Source organism: Gossypium hirsutum, chromosome D08 (assembly GCF_007990345.1).
Source record: "Gossypium hirsutum isolate 1008001.06 chromosome D08, Gossypium_hirsutum_v2.1, whole genome shotgun sequence".
NCBI classification, from domain to species: Eukaryota; Viridiplantae; Streptophyta; class Magnoliopsida; order Malvales; family Malvaceae; genus Gossypium; species Gossypium hirsutum.
The window spans coordinates 47,090,387-47,108,252 of record NC_053444.1 but is presented as its reverse complement, the minus strand read 5'-3'; positions in this window follow the sequence as shown (position 1 = coordinate 47,108,252).

The window sequence follows — 17,866 nt, the reverse complement described above, 5'->3', positions numbered from 1 at the left end:
TACTTTTACCTTATATCCTTTAATATTACATTGGGACAATGTAAAATAAGTAGGAGGGAGGGAAACATAAATTGGTTCTAATTTGCTTATCTGTCATCGCTATTTTTGCATGTTTTTGGTAAAAGGTAATTTTTTCTTTTAATTGGGATGGTACACTTATGGTTTGACCGATTTAGCTATTTAATTCTTTACACATGAAACTTTTCAATAACCTAGACTCAGTGGGTAAGAAATTTTTGGGAATTATGAGTTTGCTTGATTGCCTACCTTTTATCATATGTTTTATCTATCAAAAAATAAAAAATATATATATACTCCTCTGATACGAATGTTACGAGTGAAAAATTTGGGTTGTGCATCGGGCTGAGTAACCGGAATGTGGTGCTTGGGTTGTCATCACATCTCGCGTAAAAAGGTTCGTGTGGCTGCCCAATTTCTTTGCACTCACTCCGCTAACAAGTTATCATGAGTAGGGCGAAAAACGCTCTTAGAGACGTCCGATTTGAGTAACCGGAACATGGTGCTTGGGTTGTCATCATGTCTCGCGTCAAAAAATTTGATAATGTCCTAAGTACAAAAATAAATAAATAAAATTAGGGGTAGGCCTATCAAGCTCTAATAAATTCCAAAATATATTTAATTACTTCGTAGGCTAGGTTATTTGAGATATTAATGTGCTAGGATTAAATTGTTGAATTGTACAAACCATGGGGGTCAAGTCCTATTTTGGAGAAAATTTTCCCTTTTGCAGATACATACAAAATGCTCGAGGACTAGTATAAGCTAAATAGGGGGGATTTGATTAAATGCTAAAGTTACATATTTTATGTAACTAAATTGGTTAATTTATGAGAATGCACCACTAATTTTGCCATATTTATTGAATTTTGTGCAGGAATGTAATTTGGGGCTAAATAGAAGAAAAAGAAAACAATTGGGCTGGATTGAAGAAAGCAGCGAAAAAGGAGGGCCAAAGTAGAATTTTTCCAAGATGAATTAGCTGAAATTTTTGACTTAGTGGGAGATTATTTTGGGATTTATTTTGTTATGGGATATTTTTCCTTTATTTCCTATGACTAGTTGGCTCCTAATTTAGTAAATCCACTAGTATAAATAGAGCTTGGATTGTTCATTTATCCATCAATAAAAAATATTAAGCTTTTATCTGTCAATTCTCTCATTTCTCACGTAGCCTTTGTTGTTTCTTTAGTTAGTTTTCCTTCAATTTATTAGTTCCAGTAGCCTACCTTCCATTTCACATTTATTTTCAACTTTTCACAAATTTATTTATTGTCTTTAGTTTCTTTAACTTTCAATTCCTAAAACTTCCAACTTGTTACTTCTTACCATTTACAACTCCTTTTTCAAATTCTTACCACTTAAAAATTTTTTTTCCACCCCCATACTCAATCACATCACCCATCTTTTCACCCTTTCTACCTTATTTAATTTATCAAATACCAACATGCCCCAAACCTTAGCCAAGACCGCTCATCTCCCCGACCAAACATCCATGCACGTCAATCATCACAACGGAGACCATCGAGAAGAACGCCGCGATCCCCAAACGATGGTGCTGAACCACATTCAACGCAAAGACAAACCCGAGGCCACTAACAGCCACCTTTTACCGGTTCATCAACTCCAACGGTAGACGATGCCGGAAATTATGAAAATGAAACGGAAAATCAAGACACTGAATATAATCCACGTAAGCGAGGTCAATTTCGACAAGGAAGAGGATTCATGCCCCCGGAGAACAGATTTCACGGGAATCTAACATTTACGAATCTGGCACATCAAGCGCAATTCGAACAAATTCAACATCGCCCTCTTCCAGTATGTAAGCACGTCAACTCATTCTCATTATATTCTTTAGATATTGAAGAATTTGTTAATCAATATTTTGATGCTATTGGGTGGACTGATTTTGCTGCTATTGATGAACCTGTATATTATGAGTTGGTTTTTAAATTTTATTCTACATTTTACTTCAACCGTTCTGCCCAAAACTGATGGGTGTCGAATCCACCAATATAAACCTACGCCTTAGTTTGGGGCATGTTGGTATTTGATAAATTAAATAAGGTAGAAAGGGTGAAAAGATGGGTGATGTGATTGAGTATGGGGGTGGAAAAAAATATATTAAAGTGGGGTGGTTGAAAAAGGGAATTTGAAAAAGGAGTTGTAAATGGTAAGAAGTAACAAGCTGGAAGTTTTAGGAATTGAAAGTTAAAGAAACTAAAGACAATAAATAAATTTGTGAAAAGTTGAAAATAAAGGTGAAATGGAAGGTAGGCTACTGGAACTAATAAATTGAAGGAAAACTAACTAAAGAAACAACAAAGGCTACGTGAGAAAGGAGAGAATTGACAGATAAAAGCTTAATATTTTTTATTGATGAATAAATGAACAATACAAGCTCTATTTATACTAGTGGATTTACTAAATTAGGAGTCAACTAGTCATAGGAAATAAAGGAAAAATATCCCATAATAAAATAAATCCTAAAATAATCTCCCACTAAGTCAAAAATTTCAGCTAATTAATCTTGGAAAAATTTTGCTTTGGCCCTCCTTTTTCGCTTCTTTCTTCAATCCAGCCCAATTGTTTCCTTTTTCTTCTATTTAGCCCCAAATTACATTCCTGCACAAAATTCAATAAATATGGCAAAATTAGTGGTGCATTCTCATAAATTAACCAATTTAGTTACATAAAATATGTAACTTTAGCATTTAATCAAATCCCCCTACTTAGCTTATGCTAGTCCTCGAGCATTTTGTATGTATCTGCAAAAGGGAAAATTTTCTCCAAAATAGGACTTGACCCCCATGGTTTGCACAATTCAACAATTTAATCCTAGCACATTAATATCTCAAATAGCCTAGCCTAAGAAATAATTAAATATATTTTGGAATTTATTAGAGCTTGATAGGCCTACCCCTAATTTATTTATTTTATTTATTTATTTTTGTACTTAGGACATTATCGAATTTTATGACGCGAGACATGATGACAACCCAAGCACCATGTTCCGGTTACTCAACTCGGACGTCTCTAAGCGGGTTATTTCGCCCTACTCATGATAACTTGTTAGCGGTGTGAGTGCAAAGAAATTGGGCAGCCACACGAACCTTTTTACGTGAGATGTGATGACAACCCAAGCACCACGTTCCGGTTAGTCAGCCCGATGCACAACCCAAATTTTTCACTCGTAACATTCGTATCAGAGGAGTATATTTATTATTTATTATTTATTATTTTTTATTTTTTATTTTTTGACAGATAAAACATATGATAAAAGGTAGGCAATCAAGCAAACTCATAATTCCCAAAAATTTCTTACCCACTAAGTCTAGGTTATTGAAAAGTTTCATGTGTAAAGAATTAAATAGCTAAATCGGTCAAACCATAAGTGTACCATCCCAATTAAAAGAAAAAATTACCTTTTACCAAAAACATGCAAAAATAGCGATGACAGATAAGCAAATTAGAACCAATTTATGTTTCCCTCCCCCTACTTATTTTACATTGTCTCAATGTAATATTAAAGGATATAAGGTAAAAGTAAGTAGACAAAAGAAGAAAAATAAACTTCCCATGTATTTCTACGTCGTGGAGGATGGTCTCATAGATGTGTGAGAATGTCTGTCACTAAGGTACGTAAAGAGTCGAGTCCTTCTTCGATTCGGGTTAACCGAAATTCGATAGAATTTAGAGGCTCTGGTCCGTGCTGGTGTCTTCGTCTGAACACTCTATGCTATCAATCTGTTCTTGTACCTGGAGGAACAAAATAAAAAGAAGAAGGGGTACCGGCAAGTAACCCCATAGAATCCAAACAGTATTATCTAAAGAGTCCGTTTTGTATGCCAAATTCAAAGAACTAAAATTGACAGCTGATGGATTCAAATTAGAGGCTAAACGTGTGATGTAAGTACCCAAAATAAGTTGGATGAGGTTGATTGGTGTTTTGATCCTACTATACTAAAACATGTTATGGATTTTTATAAGAGTCTATTTTCCATTGACTATTCAGTTGATGGTGTTTTGCCCTGCAAAGGTTATTTCCAAGATTTATCACTAGTTGAAAAAGATAAGCTTGTGTTGGAAATGACAAATTTAGATTTTCGTAATGCAGTTTTTGGTATGGCCCCACTTAAGGCACCAGGAGTTGATGGTTTCCATATGAAGTTTTATCAAAGTCAGTGCAATATTGTTAGACCTTCAGTTTGCTCGATGGTGCAATAGGTGTTTGGAGGTTGTCTAGTGCACCACAGGATTAATAAAACTTTGCTTGTTCTAATCCCAAAGGTTGATAGTCCAAAAATTATCACTCAATTTCATTCAATTAGCTTTTGTATGGTTTTATATAAGATAATAACCAAATCAATTGTTAACAGATTAAGACTACTAATGTTGAGGCTTACTAAACAAAATCAATGTAGTTTTGTAATGGGTAGAATGTAACACCCTTAACCCATTACCGTCGTCAGATTAGGGTTACGGAGTATTATTTACTGTACAAAATAGAACCTTTAACTTCAAAATAGATCAAAAATACAATTTAAATTAATTTCCAATAACTCATTACAATCATAGCAATCATACACATTTGGGCCTTATATCGACCCTTCAAGACCCTAAAAACAAATTAAAAATAATCGGGGTTCAATTTGAAACAAATAAGAAGGTTTTGGAATAACATGAAAAATTAAAAAACATGGGTCACACGGTAGTGTGACATAGCTCAGACCGTGTGGACATTCGATGTAGGGACACATGGTCGTGTCCCAACCCATGTATTCACCCGTGTGGGTATTCAAAATAGGGTTATACGGTCGTGTCGCAGGCCGTGTGCCAAACCGTGTGTACATTCGATGTTGGTTCAGACGACCATATTGCAGGTCGTATACGAGACTGTGTGACAATTTGTTTTGAGACATATAGTCGTGTCATAGACCGTGTCTTAAATTGTGTGAAAACTGCACCTAAATATAAATGACATATGACCGTGTGAGATGACCGTGTGTGGCATATGGTCGTGTGACAGCCCGTGTCCCTGGCTATGTGCTCCAAATTTAACCCCTAAAACAAGCTATTTCAATGCTTATCCTTGCCCAACAAGATATACTATTTACCCATGCATTCAATTGACCAGAACATTCTCTAAACATACCAAATCAATCAACTTATAAGTTCTAACCAATATGCCATTCAAAGGTACCTTAGTTCATACTAATTCAAAATCACATATAACCTAAACATACATCATCACAACCACAAACCATTCAACCATTTCAATCACATATAGACATACCTCAAGTCATGTATTTACATATCACTCAAAAGTGACCAAAAACATATTCTTAATAAGCATTACTAGTCCAACAAACATATACTCAAAAACATAACCAAACCAGGTAGACCAAATAATGTATTAACAACACCTATTCATATAAGACCTATACATGTCATTTATAACCATAGCCAAAATAACCAAAAGCTACCAAATTGAATGTTGGATAGTGTGATAGGACTCAGACAGATTCCAATCGATTGAGCTTCCGATGATATACAAAACAGAGGAAAAACAACTACATAAGCAACTAGTACATAATAAGCTTGTATAAGAGAAATTCATACTTATTGAACATCAACATAAGATCATTCAACCATGCTCATTGAATCACATAAATACTTTACTTTCCTATTCACAAGAATCCACATAGGTAGTAGATAACTTAAAAATATATCATCAAAGTAACATGGCATATATCATTAAATGAATTGCATACATTCATCTTTCTCACATGTTTGCTTAATAACCTTTTTCCGTTCATTTGCAAATACCAAAATTTCCATTTCCTAATATCATTAACACCCATCAGTTTATATTAATGCTTTTCCATTATCCTTTACTTACCCTTTGAACCATATAAAATTACGTCAGATACTTGGGAATGCTCACACATAGTGCGCCTTTTCATGTAATCGTATCATTTTTAATAATGTTCACACGAGCTGTGGAGAATCTGTAACAAATGCAAGACCTTAGCCATCAGTAGGACATCTAGGATCAGCACCTAAAACCATATAATCCCTAATGACATGTCATTTGTATCTTAAGAATTCTTAAGGTTCAAATGAGATTATTAAATCGTCAAGTATTCAAGCTATCGTAATATTGTCGAGTCAAATTATATCTAACATATCGTTAACTAATAATCAATCCAAAGAATAATTAATAAGTATTTAAATCATATGCACTTACCTCAATCACCATGGTTGTTACAACTAAGTCGAAACTAATCCGAGATTTTTGCTTTTCCTCGATTCAAGTTCTTTTGATTCTTTTCTTGATCTAAATAGTAATTCAACTCAATTAAGTATTTCAAATAGTAAAAAAATCATTAATTCTAGTTCATAACTCATTTCAATGTGAAATGAAATTACCCCTAATATTTTAACTTTTATACAATTTAGTCCCTAAGCCAAACTTGCAAATTCACCATTTTTCTAACAAAAACATACTAACTGGTTTTACTAGGGGTCCTAAACAGCCCATAATTATCAAAATTTCTCATCAACCTCAAGGAATTTTACACTTTTAACAAATTAACCTTTAACCCTAAATTCATTAAAAATCACTTAACAAAATAAGTTTATTTAACAACCAAGTTTAATAATCTATCAATTTAACCTAAAACATATTCAAATTCATCCATGGCAAGTCCCTCATCCTTTAAAATTTTGGAAATTAACCCTCGAACTAACTAAACTATGCTAAAACGAGCTCAAAAACATAAAAATCTCTAAAAACGGGATTCAAACACATACCATGCAATTGAATAACCCTAGCCAAAATTCAAGCTCCTTCTTTAATGGTATTTTCGATTGAAAAAAAATTAAAAGGAAAAAGATGATAACATTTTAGTGATTTATTTTGAGTTTATTTAATTAATTACAATTTTACCCTTAGTTTAAAAGATTATAAAATAACCAAATCATGTCCATCATTTTCCACTATGAAAATAAATGGCATAATTATCAACTAGTTCCATTAACTTATATTTCCAAAGTCATTTAATCCATTTAACTAATAGAAACCAACTTTTGTATCTTTTACGATTTAGTCCTTTTTACCTAATTAACTATATAAACCTCAAAATTGTGTAACAAAAATTTAATACGACCCTAATGTAACCTTATATACATTAAATAAATATTAAAATACTAACTCACTTATCAAAATCGTGGTCCCGAAACTATTATTTTTGACACCACTGAAAATAGGCTGTTACATTGAAGTATTTCGGACAATATTGTTATTGCTCAGGAAGTAGTACATTCTTTGAGGAATTTTAAAGGTATAAAATCTGGGATAATTCTTAAAATTAATCTTGAGAAGGCATATAATAGAATTCATTGAGATTTCTTGAGGGATACAATTTCAGAAGCAATGTTGCTATCCATGTTAATCACAATAATTATGAATTGTGTGGCTTCAACTACGTTTCAAGTTCTCTGGAATGGTACGATCACGGATAAATTTAGGCCTTCCAGGGAGTTATGACAAGGAGATCCCCTATCTCCATACTTATTTGTCTTACGTATAGAGAAGTTGGGACACTTAATTCATGTAGTGAATAACAGGAGGTAGAGACCTCTATTTTTAGCTAAGGGTGGTCCAGCTCTATCCATCTATTTTTTGTGGATGACTTAAAGCTTTTTGGGGAAGCGGACTCGAAGCAATCTGAAGTTATAAATGATATTTTGAATACCTTCTGTCACTTCTCAGGACAAAAAGTGAACAAGAACAAATCTCAGGTATTTTTATCGCATAATGTTCTAGAAACAATTGCGTCAGATATTTGTAGGAATGTGGGTTTTGAACGTGTGGATGATTTGGGGATGTACCTTGGTCTTTTGATTATTCATAAGAGAGTCAGAGTTGGCACTTTTAAGTTTTTGGTGAATAAGGTCCGTAGTAGACTTAATGGGTGGGAGGCTAATAAAATTTCATTGGCAGATAGAATTACGTTAGCTAAATCTATGTTGCTATCTATCCTTAATTATTTTATGTCTACAATTCGTATTCCTATAACTATGTGTGGTAAGATTGATAAGCTGGCTCATAATTTTGTTTAAGGATCCTCTTCTAATACTAGGACACTGACCCTTGTTAAATGGGATGGCAATTGTCATCCGGTTGAGGTTGAAGGTTCCGCTATACGATGTTTAGCTGTTCATAACAAGTTATTCCTTTTGAAACTAGATTTTCTTTTATTAACTAAGATTGATGACTTATAGGTCAAGATTGTGAGGAGCAAATACAAGATTTGTGGGGTGTTACAAAATTCTATCTATAGGAGTATTTGTTCCTACATATGGAGGTCTTTAATGCGAGTTTGGCAGGATGTAGTGAAAAATGTTTATTGGACTATTGGGATGGAGCCTTGATGAATTTTTGGAATGACAACTGGATTTATCAACTGGGCCTTTAAGGAATTTCTATATGGGATCTGAGCAACCGAATTACACTTTTGCGAGTATGTGACTTAGTGGATGAGTTAGGGAATTGGGATTGGAACCGTCTTCAAAGCCTTCTACCGGGACCAAATTTGATGCAAATAGCTTTGGTTTTTCCCTTTCTAAAAAAGCTGGAAATGATCGTTTATCGTGGAGATGGGGGACTAAAAATGCATTTTCCATGGTAGAAACCTAAAGAGGTATGTACCAATTTGATTCGAATGATAGCTCTAATGTCTGGAAGTTATTTTGGAAAGCTAAGGTCCCTCAACAAGTTAAAGTGTTCATTTGGTTATTGTGGAAGAACAAACTATTAACTAATGAAGAGAGAGTTGCAATATTTCCCTTGAGACCAAGTTTCATGTAATCAGAGATTGTAAATTTCCATGGGTAGTCCGGAGTTCAATTGTACTAACGCATAAGCAGGTACTATTCTTCTCCTTACCTCTTGACGAATGGGTTGTTTGGAACATGCAAAATGTAGGGAATTGTGGTAATCATAAAATTGACTAGCAAATGTTATTTCCTATAGTTTATTGGTTATTATGGAAAAGCATAAATATGTTTGTGTTTTTTGGTTGTCACAATTTTGTCCAGGATGTGGTAGATACAAGTATCAGTTGGATGAGAAGCTATTATCCAACCTCAAAGGCTATTCTACATTCGAGTTCTATAGCTATTGATCCCAAATGGTCAAATCCGAAGAGTGGATGGGTTAAGCTTAATATTGATGGTACAGTTTCACTTAGCTCTTATTCATTTGCAATTGGAGGAGTCATTAGAGATACTGATGGTAATTGGTTATGTGGTTACTCGATGTCATTAGGGAAAGATGAAGTGTTTAGAATTGAAACGAGGTCTATGTTAGAAGGGCTTCAAGTTGCTTGGGACAAGGGTTATCGACAAGTTAAACTTGAGTCTGATAATGCGCTGTAGTCGTATTATAGAATTACAGGCCATTCATAAGCTAATTTAGATGAATTGGAAAGTTCGTATCCATCACATTTCCAGAGCTCACAATGATGTTGTCGACTTCATGGCCAAGTATGCTACTACATGATTCATAAATATCCAAGTGTTCTTCGAACCTCCTCAAGCTGTGCAAGGTTTAGTTCAAATATATATTAAAGGTTTTTTTTTTATTTTATGCTTGCTATTGTAATTGCTTAATACTGTTTTATTTACCATAAAAAAGTCGTCAAAAAAGTAATTAAAACTTTCTTCTTAAGTTATCAAATTTTATTCCATTTTGGAGTCTCAAATTTGGAGATTTTTGGATTTAATTCAGTTAATTAGTTTAAGTAAGCTTGTTGAGTTTAATGCTTGTAGTAATTAATGTTATTAGAATTGTTGTAAATTTAATAAAAAAATATCAAAGTTTTGATCAAATATTTTTAAAATTATTTCATATGTTACTAAAATATATAAAATAATATCAAAAGTGTTTTAGAAATTTTGACTGTTTTGTTCCATATCATGTTCAAACAATAGGTAGAACAACAATTTTGGTGCAGTCAAAGTTTTTGGTATTGACATGTCCGAATTTTTAATTACATGACTTTTGATTTAATCTTGCTAAGGAGCCATGAGGAGGTATGGATGTTTAAGATGGGATTAATGAGATTATCATTTATTCGAATGATTTGGAGAAGAAGTATAGAAGTTTGAGATGATTGAATATATCTTTGGCCCTATTTGGTAATTGGCTGATAGCTGATAGTTGATAGTTGATTGCTGATTGCAGTGGCTAGTTTGACCAACTGATTCTATTAACAGATTTGACCAACTGATTCTATTAATTGTTTATTTAAAAGTATTTGGTAAAACTTAACTGAAAGCTGATATGTGTAAAATGATAAATAAGGGCATGTCACAATTTATTGTTAAGTATTTATTTGTTTATGATACTTCAATCTTAATTGGATGAAATTATTAAAATAAAACACTATTACCAATGAGTTAAAACATCCATTATGGAAATTAATTACTGAATAACTTTGAAATTTTAAATAAACAAGTTTATTAAGTTCCTTATTTGCAAATATTAACCTTGTGAAAATTGATAAATATTAATAGTGTATCAATATAATTGTAAATTATATTCTTAGTGATAATTATGTCATGTTCTTAGTATGTAAATTAGTGATAATTATGTCACACTTTGAATAAATTTGTCAAGTAGCATATTTCAATTCATATAAAGTTGCATAAAAAATCATTTTACACAAGTAAATTGAAAATGATTAAGAGTCCATAAATATTCAAGAAATAGATACATATATCATTAGGTTTGAGAGCGTGTGATAAAGGGAGTAATTTTTTAGCAAGCATGGTCAGGTATATCATTCCACATATCTCATTCACAATCAGCTGTGAAAAAAGTTATTCATTTCTGCGTTTTTTATTTTGGAGGTTTTAACCCAAGAAATTCTTGCAAACCTCCATTCACCAAACACTACAATTAGAGGGTTTGATTAACCAATCCTTCATTTGTGTCCAAATCAACTAAAAAAATCCAAAACTTTGTTTACCAAACATCCCATTTTTTATATTTATCTTTTAAAGTGTAGTTGGAGTTATTTTCAAAACCAGATAATGAAGTAATTAATCATTCAAGATAATTTATGAAAAGAATGTTAGCATTCAAACAAATGCTAAATGCTTATAAAATCATTTGAATGATGTTAGTTATCATCATCTCACTGCATTTATCCAAGGCAATTATGTTTATTTAGTTGTTAAATGTTTAATATTTTATTATGGAATTTACGGTGGATATTTATTGTGTTATCAAGAGAAAGAAATGGAAAATAAAAACTTGTAGAACGAAGGAAGAGAAAGGAGTCTTATGTTATTTTTGTGTATTTTGGAGCATATATTTACTTTTCCATTATTATATTTTAAAATAAATACTAAAATGGCATGAAATAATTGTTATTAATATGTTTTAGTTAAGGGTAAACTACACATATGTCACTCAATTATAATATATTTTCTTTTTTAAATCACTCAACTATTAAATTTTTTAATTTGGTTATTTAATTATTTTTCCTTTTCTTTTTTGATCACCCAATTATCATTTTTTTAATTTGGTCACTCAATTAATAAAGATTGTTGTTATTATTATCTATTTTCGTTAAGTTTCGTTAACATGGTAGTTAAAAAACTATTATAATAACAAATTTAGCCATCTACTTTTACATATTATATTGATTTAGTCATAATTTTAAAAAATTAACCCTCAAAATTTACAAATGATCTAAATTTTCCACCACCACCTCCTCCTCCTTCACCTTTCTCCAAAAAAAATTGCTTTTTTTTTCAGTTTGAACCTAAACTTTTGCCAAAAAGCACATATAAAGGGTAAAGGGTAAGGTGTTTTTGACACCTTTAATGATTGATTTAGGGTAAAGCTTCATTAAGTTTCTAAAAAATATTGTTGATTTCTTTTTGCTTTATCAAAGTTATTATTTTGATCATCATCAACCTTTCCAATTATGTTATATTCCAAGTTTTTAAATTTGTTGAAAATCATGGATCTGAAGAAGATTTGAGTTAAAAACAATTTGGGTAGAGATTTGAACTTGGATTTATGGGTTTCAAAATGATAATCATTAACAATAACAATGGTCTCTATAAAAAGTATAATAATAATAAATTGTTTCTTGCATTTGAAAGAGTAGGAAAATTGAGAAATAGATATCTGATACTCATTGATTCATCTTCAAATCCTAACTTCAAGAGAAAAAGATGAAAATTGAATAATATCTCACAAGCAGGCATAAAAAATCACACATGTTTGGTAAGAATATATGTGCTAATATTTAACGATAAATTAAGTTCAAATAGAAAGAAGAAAGGAAGTTTCTTCTTCTTCTTCTTTTTCTACTTTTGTGCGTGTGTGGAGAAAGGTGAAGGAGGATGCGGAGGTGGAGGCAACATGGTAGTGGAGGTGAGGGAAGCGAAAGAGGAAGATAAATTTTGAGAATCAAATTGAGATCCTTTGTAAATTTTGGGGGTTGATTTTTTAAAATTACGACTAAATCGATATAATATGTAAAATTTGAAGAATAAATTTATTATTATACCAATTTTTAATTGCTACATTAACGAGATTTAATGAAAATGGACCTAAAAAAACAATCTCAATTAATTAGGTGACCAAATTAAAAAAATTGATAAATGGGTGACCAAAAAAGAAAATGAACAATAATTACGTGACCAAATTAAAAAATGATAGTTGGATGATAAAAATGAAAATGAGCAATAATTGAATGACATGTGGTGTAATTTATATTTTAATTAATTATTTTTATAATAACATGGATAGAGAGGAGTCGCAAACCATTAGTCAATGTTAAAGTGTATATGGTAGATTAATATTGAATTTTAATCTTGTTTTAACAAAAAGGTGACATAGGAGATTTGTATGAAAATAATAATAAAAATTTCAAAAAGCTAGCATGAAATATACATGGATTATTATGTTGGTTGTCATGTTTAAAAATTTAACATTTTAGCCAATATTTTCATTAAAAAAAAGTAATTTGACTTTTTTAAAAGGTTGATGGTCAGACAAAATTCTAGGCCTGGGCCCAGCCCGGCCCGAAATATGGGTCTAAAAATTTGTCTAAGCCCGGCCCGAAAGAAAATTGCTAAGCCCAAGCCCGGCCCAACCCGACCCATATTAAATTTTACAACACCAAAAAAGTATATATTTAATATATATATTTGATTAAAAAGTATATTTGATTAAAAATAAAATATATATATTTAATATATAATTTGGGCCGGGCCCGGGCCAAAAAAGTTTTACTCGAGGCTCGGCCCATTTTCTAAATGTGCCTTATTTTTTTACCCAAATTCATATTTCGGGCCTATATTTTTACCCGAACTCTCTCATTTTTTGGGCAGACCGTTGGGCTGGCCGGTAGCCCAACCCATGATCACCTCTAGATTCAACTCTTTTTAAAATATTGAGGGACAAATTTTGTTAAAAAAAAAAGAGAGCCAAATTAACAAAAAAAATGTAAATGTTAAGAGTCAAATGTATCATTATACCTTTACAAAATTAATAAACTTTTATTATAAATTAATAAATTATCATTCAATTAGCAAATATGGTTTTTCATTACAACAATTTGGTGCTTCAGCGGCATTCCTTGTGATGTTTTTACAAAAATGCCACGAGATTTAGCATTTAGCAACGCTTGTAGTATAAATGCCATTATATAAAATAATTAATGGCGCTTTTTAAATAAATGTCACATATGTTCTCTATATTTTGTAGTCGTTCTCTTATAAAGGCCACTAATTTGGAAATAAATGCCCCACTTATTTAATTTTTTAAATAATTTTAATTTCAAATATTACTTTATTTTTTATTTAAATACATTTTTATTGCGAATGCCGCAAATAGTGCAAGAATTGGTGGCAGTTTTATCATAAAACGCCGCAAACATGCTTTTTCAATGGCATTCATTATGGAAATCACATTAAATGTTAAATTCAACAAGGCCTTCCTCATTGCCCAAATTATTTTAGAGCCTCTCAACACCAGTTTTTAAAGGCACATTGTTTCTCACCCTCATTCCTTATATTGGATCTCTCCTTTGCTTCTCTTTATTAAATTCACTCGTTAATTTCAAATGTTTTAATTTTGACTTTAGATTTCTTTGTTAAGGTTTTGACTAGTAGCTGAGCATAATAGTGTTGTTGGTATTGGTAATTATAATTTTTTTCTCAATTGCATTTTCCCAATTCTAAACCCTAGATTTTATTGTCAAAGAGGGAAAAAAGTAAATGTTGTTGGAATCTTTCATATTCGTCTTCTGTTTATGACTCCACCATATTGAACCATAATTCTAATATCAAATTGTTTGATGAATGATTTGTTTGTTGGCATTGACCAAATTTGTTAAATTGGAACCTAATTGTGGAAATGGTGATCGAATTTCCAATGGATCGTTGAAACGAGAAAATCAACGACAATAAAGAGGATGAACGATTAACAGTGGAGAATCAAGAAATATTTGGTGACGAAAGGCCTTCAAGTCCTAGCAGAAGTGGGTATGCTGGGGAGAGAGGGAGTAACAGTGCCATGGCCACGCTGAAGATCGATGGAGCGAGTGAGATTGATGGTGACGAGATTGAGGAAGTAAGGAATGATGGTTCCCTCGAAGGATTTTTCGATACTCAAGCCTCAGCTTGGGTACCATATAAATGCCATGTAGATGAGGTGTAAGTATAAACCTTTTTCTCTGGTAAGTTGGTTCTTTGGGTTTGGCATGAGTAAAGTGTTGTAAGTCTAGTGATTTGCGTAACAAAATTGAACTTGTTGGTGATTTATGATTTGTTAACTGCAAAGGATAAAATATATTATTTAATCTATTTATAGGGATTTACTGAGATAATTTGTTACCAGACACATCAAGAGGTGTTGCGCTAACTGGTTAATTTGATAAGAATCACATCCTTCATGAAGGTTACTAAGATACTATGTGTTGTTTTATTATAATAATTGTAAGGACTCGACTTTAGTTGGTGTTGGTTTTGTAACCCAATTCCGTGAACCGAGTTAGTGTGATAATAATAGGAGGATTTACGGAGTTAGCATGAAATTATATTAAAGATCAAATAAGAAATTAAATAGAGTAAATAGTTAATTTAGTGCAGTTATTAAGTTGTAAAAGTCTAATTGCTATTGAGTTTTTTGGGGTAAGCAACGAACAAGTAAAATAACAAAGAAATTGAAAAGATCGAACACAAATATTTTACGTGGAAAAATCCCTCTGAAGAGGATAAAAAATCACAAGCAAAGATAATTTCACTAAAATGGCAAAAACGAATAGTACAAAAGATAGAGATAAAACTTAATCCCAAAACCCGAAATAAGAACCCTCAAAACGTAAACACAAAATTCTCTAAAAGCTTGTAAAAGCTAATACCTAAAAGTGGAATGGGTTATCTTTCTAGGATGGAAAAAGGGCCTATATATAGGTTAAATTTGTAGGTAAAATAATATTAAAATAACCTACACTAATCAGAGTTTAAGTGGGAAACTAATATTAAAATACCCTACACTTTTTAGAGTTTAAGTGGGAAACTAAAAATAGAGTTTAACTGGGAGAAGAAAAGCCGAAAAATACGAGGGATAACTCCACAAATCTTCATATTGACTCGTATTTCCATAACACCTTCTTTGCCAAAGTCTGCAACGGGCTTATCTCGAATTATGTGAGATATTAACTAAGTCAAATTTGTAACTCCCCTAACTCGTATCCGTCACTGGAATAGGGTTACGGAGCATTACTAGACAAACAAAATATTAAACCTATAATTTCCAATTTTGACCCATGCCCACACAATAAAATAAATCAAATTAAAAAAAAAAAGAGTCCAATGAAATAGCAGTCCATTTACAAATTTCAGCTAGCCCAAAATTACAGCCCAACCCGTTTTAACCTAAACTACCCAATCAGCCCAATCACCTAACCCTAAGCCCACTAGCCTTAACCACAAGCAGAAACCCTAGGCGTTCAGCCCTAGCACCAGCGCCGCAGCCAGTACGCCCCCTTTCGTGCGTGCACTACCACACCTTCGAGCCACTCTTCACACGCGTCACCGTACGACCTCCGTACACCTGCAACACACAAAACAACAAAAGACGGATAAAAAGAAGAGGCAGAATCGACAGCAAAAAAGGAAAAAAGAAGAAAAAAGAGCAAAATACATTTTCTTTTGTAATTTTTATTTTTTTCGGCTATATAAAGCCATTTTTCAGCATTTGTAAGGTTACACACATACTGTAAGCAATAGCGGAGCAAATCAAGGACGGCGAATCTTATCTTCAAGAGTAAGAAAGTAGATTTAAGCCACAAATCCTATCTCCCTGAAGTTGTAGTGGAGCGGATTAAAATAATAGATCTTATCTCTCTGAAGTTGTAGTAGAGTAGATCGCATCAGGTCTTATTTCCCTGAGGTTGCAGCGGAGTAGACCGAAGAAGCAAATCTTATCTCCCTGAGGTTGTAGTGGAGTAGATTGAAGCTGATAATCTTATCTCCCTGAGGTTGCAGTGGAGCAGATTGAACCCAATAATCCTATCTCCCTGAAGTTGTACTGGAGCAGATTAAAGTAATAGATCTTATCTCCCTGAAGTTGCAGTGGAGTGGATTGAAATAATAGATTTTATCCCTCTGAAGTTGCGCAAAGTAGATCACATCAGATCTTATCTCCCTGAGGTTGCAGTGGAGCAGACTGAGAAAGCAAGTCTTATCCCCCTGAAGTTGCAGTGGGGCAGACTGACAACAGCGAATCTTACTTCCCCAACATCATAGGTAAGCAGATTTACGAGTTATGAATCATATATCCCCGACGTTGTGGTGGAGTGGATCGAAGCAATTCTTACACCTCTGAAGATGCAGTAGGTTGGAATGTGGCTACTTGAAGAAGAAGAGCACCAAGGTCCAGCACGACCGGGCAAAATTGGCCATTTTTAAAGTCTTTGCTCTATTTTTATTACACGAAAACGAGCAAAGAGGGGCAATTGTAATGCCCAAAATTTACCCGTGCCCACACAATAAAATAAATCAAAATAAAAAAAAGAGTCTAATGAAATAGCAGCCCATTTACAAATTTCAGCTAGCCAAAAATTATAGCCCAACCCGTTTTAACCTAAACTACCCAATCACCTAACCCTAAGCCCACTAGCCTTAACCACAAGCAAAAACCCTAGGCGTTCAGCCCTAGCACCAGCGTCGCAGCCAGTACGCCCCCTCTCGTGCGTGCGCCACCACACCTTCGAGCCACTCTTCACACGCGTCACCGTACGACCTCCGTACACCTGCAACACACAAAGCAACAAAAGACAGACAAAAAGAAGAGGCAGAAATCACAGCAAAAAAGGAAAAAAGAAGAAAAAAGAGCAAAATACATTTTCTTTTGTAATTTTCATTTTTTAGGCTATATAAAGCCATTTTCAGCATTTGTAAGGTTACACACATACTGAATACAAAAAAATCAGATTTGAGAAGGTGATTCACCATTTTTGGTTTATTTATTTATTTATTTATTTATTGTGCGTTTCTCTTTTTTTTCCTTGCTTCTTTTTATTTTCTACTAAAACAGAAAAGAAAAGGAAGAACCCTTACTTGGGTTTGGTGTCGCTGAATCCCTCCTCCATTCGGATTGGAGTTGAATGGATGGGGAAGGGGGGCTTTCGATTTTTGATGCGGCGCAAAGAGAGTTTTTCTCTCTTTTCTTTAGGTTTTTTAGATTAGGAAAGCGTCTGATAGCTTAGGGTTTTGTTTTTAACCACGAAGGAAACGTCGCTGTTTG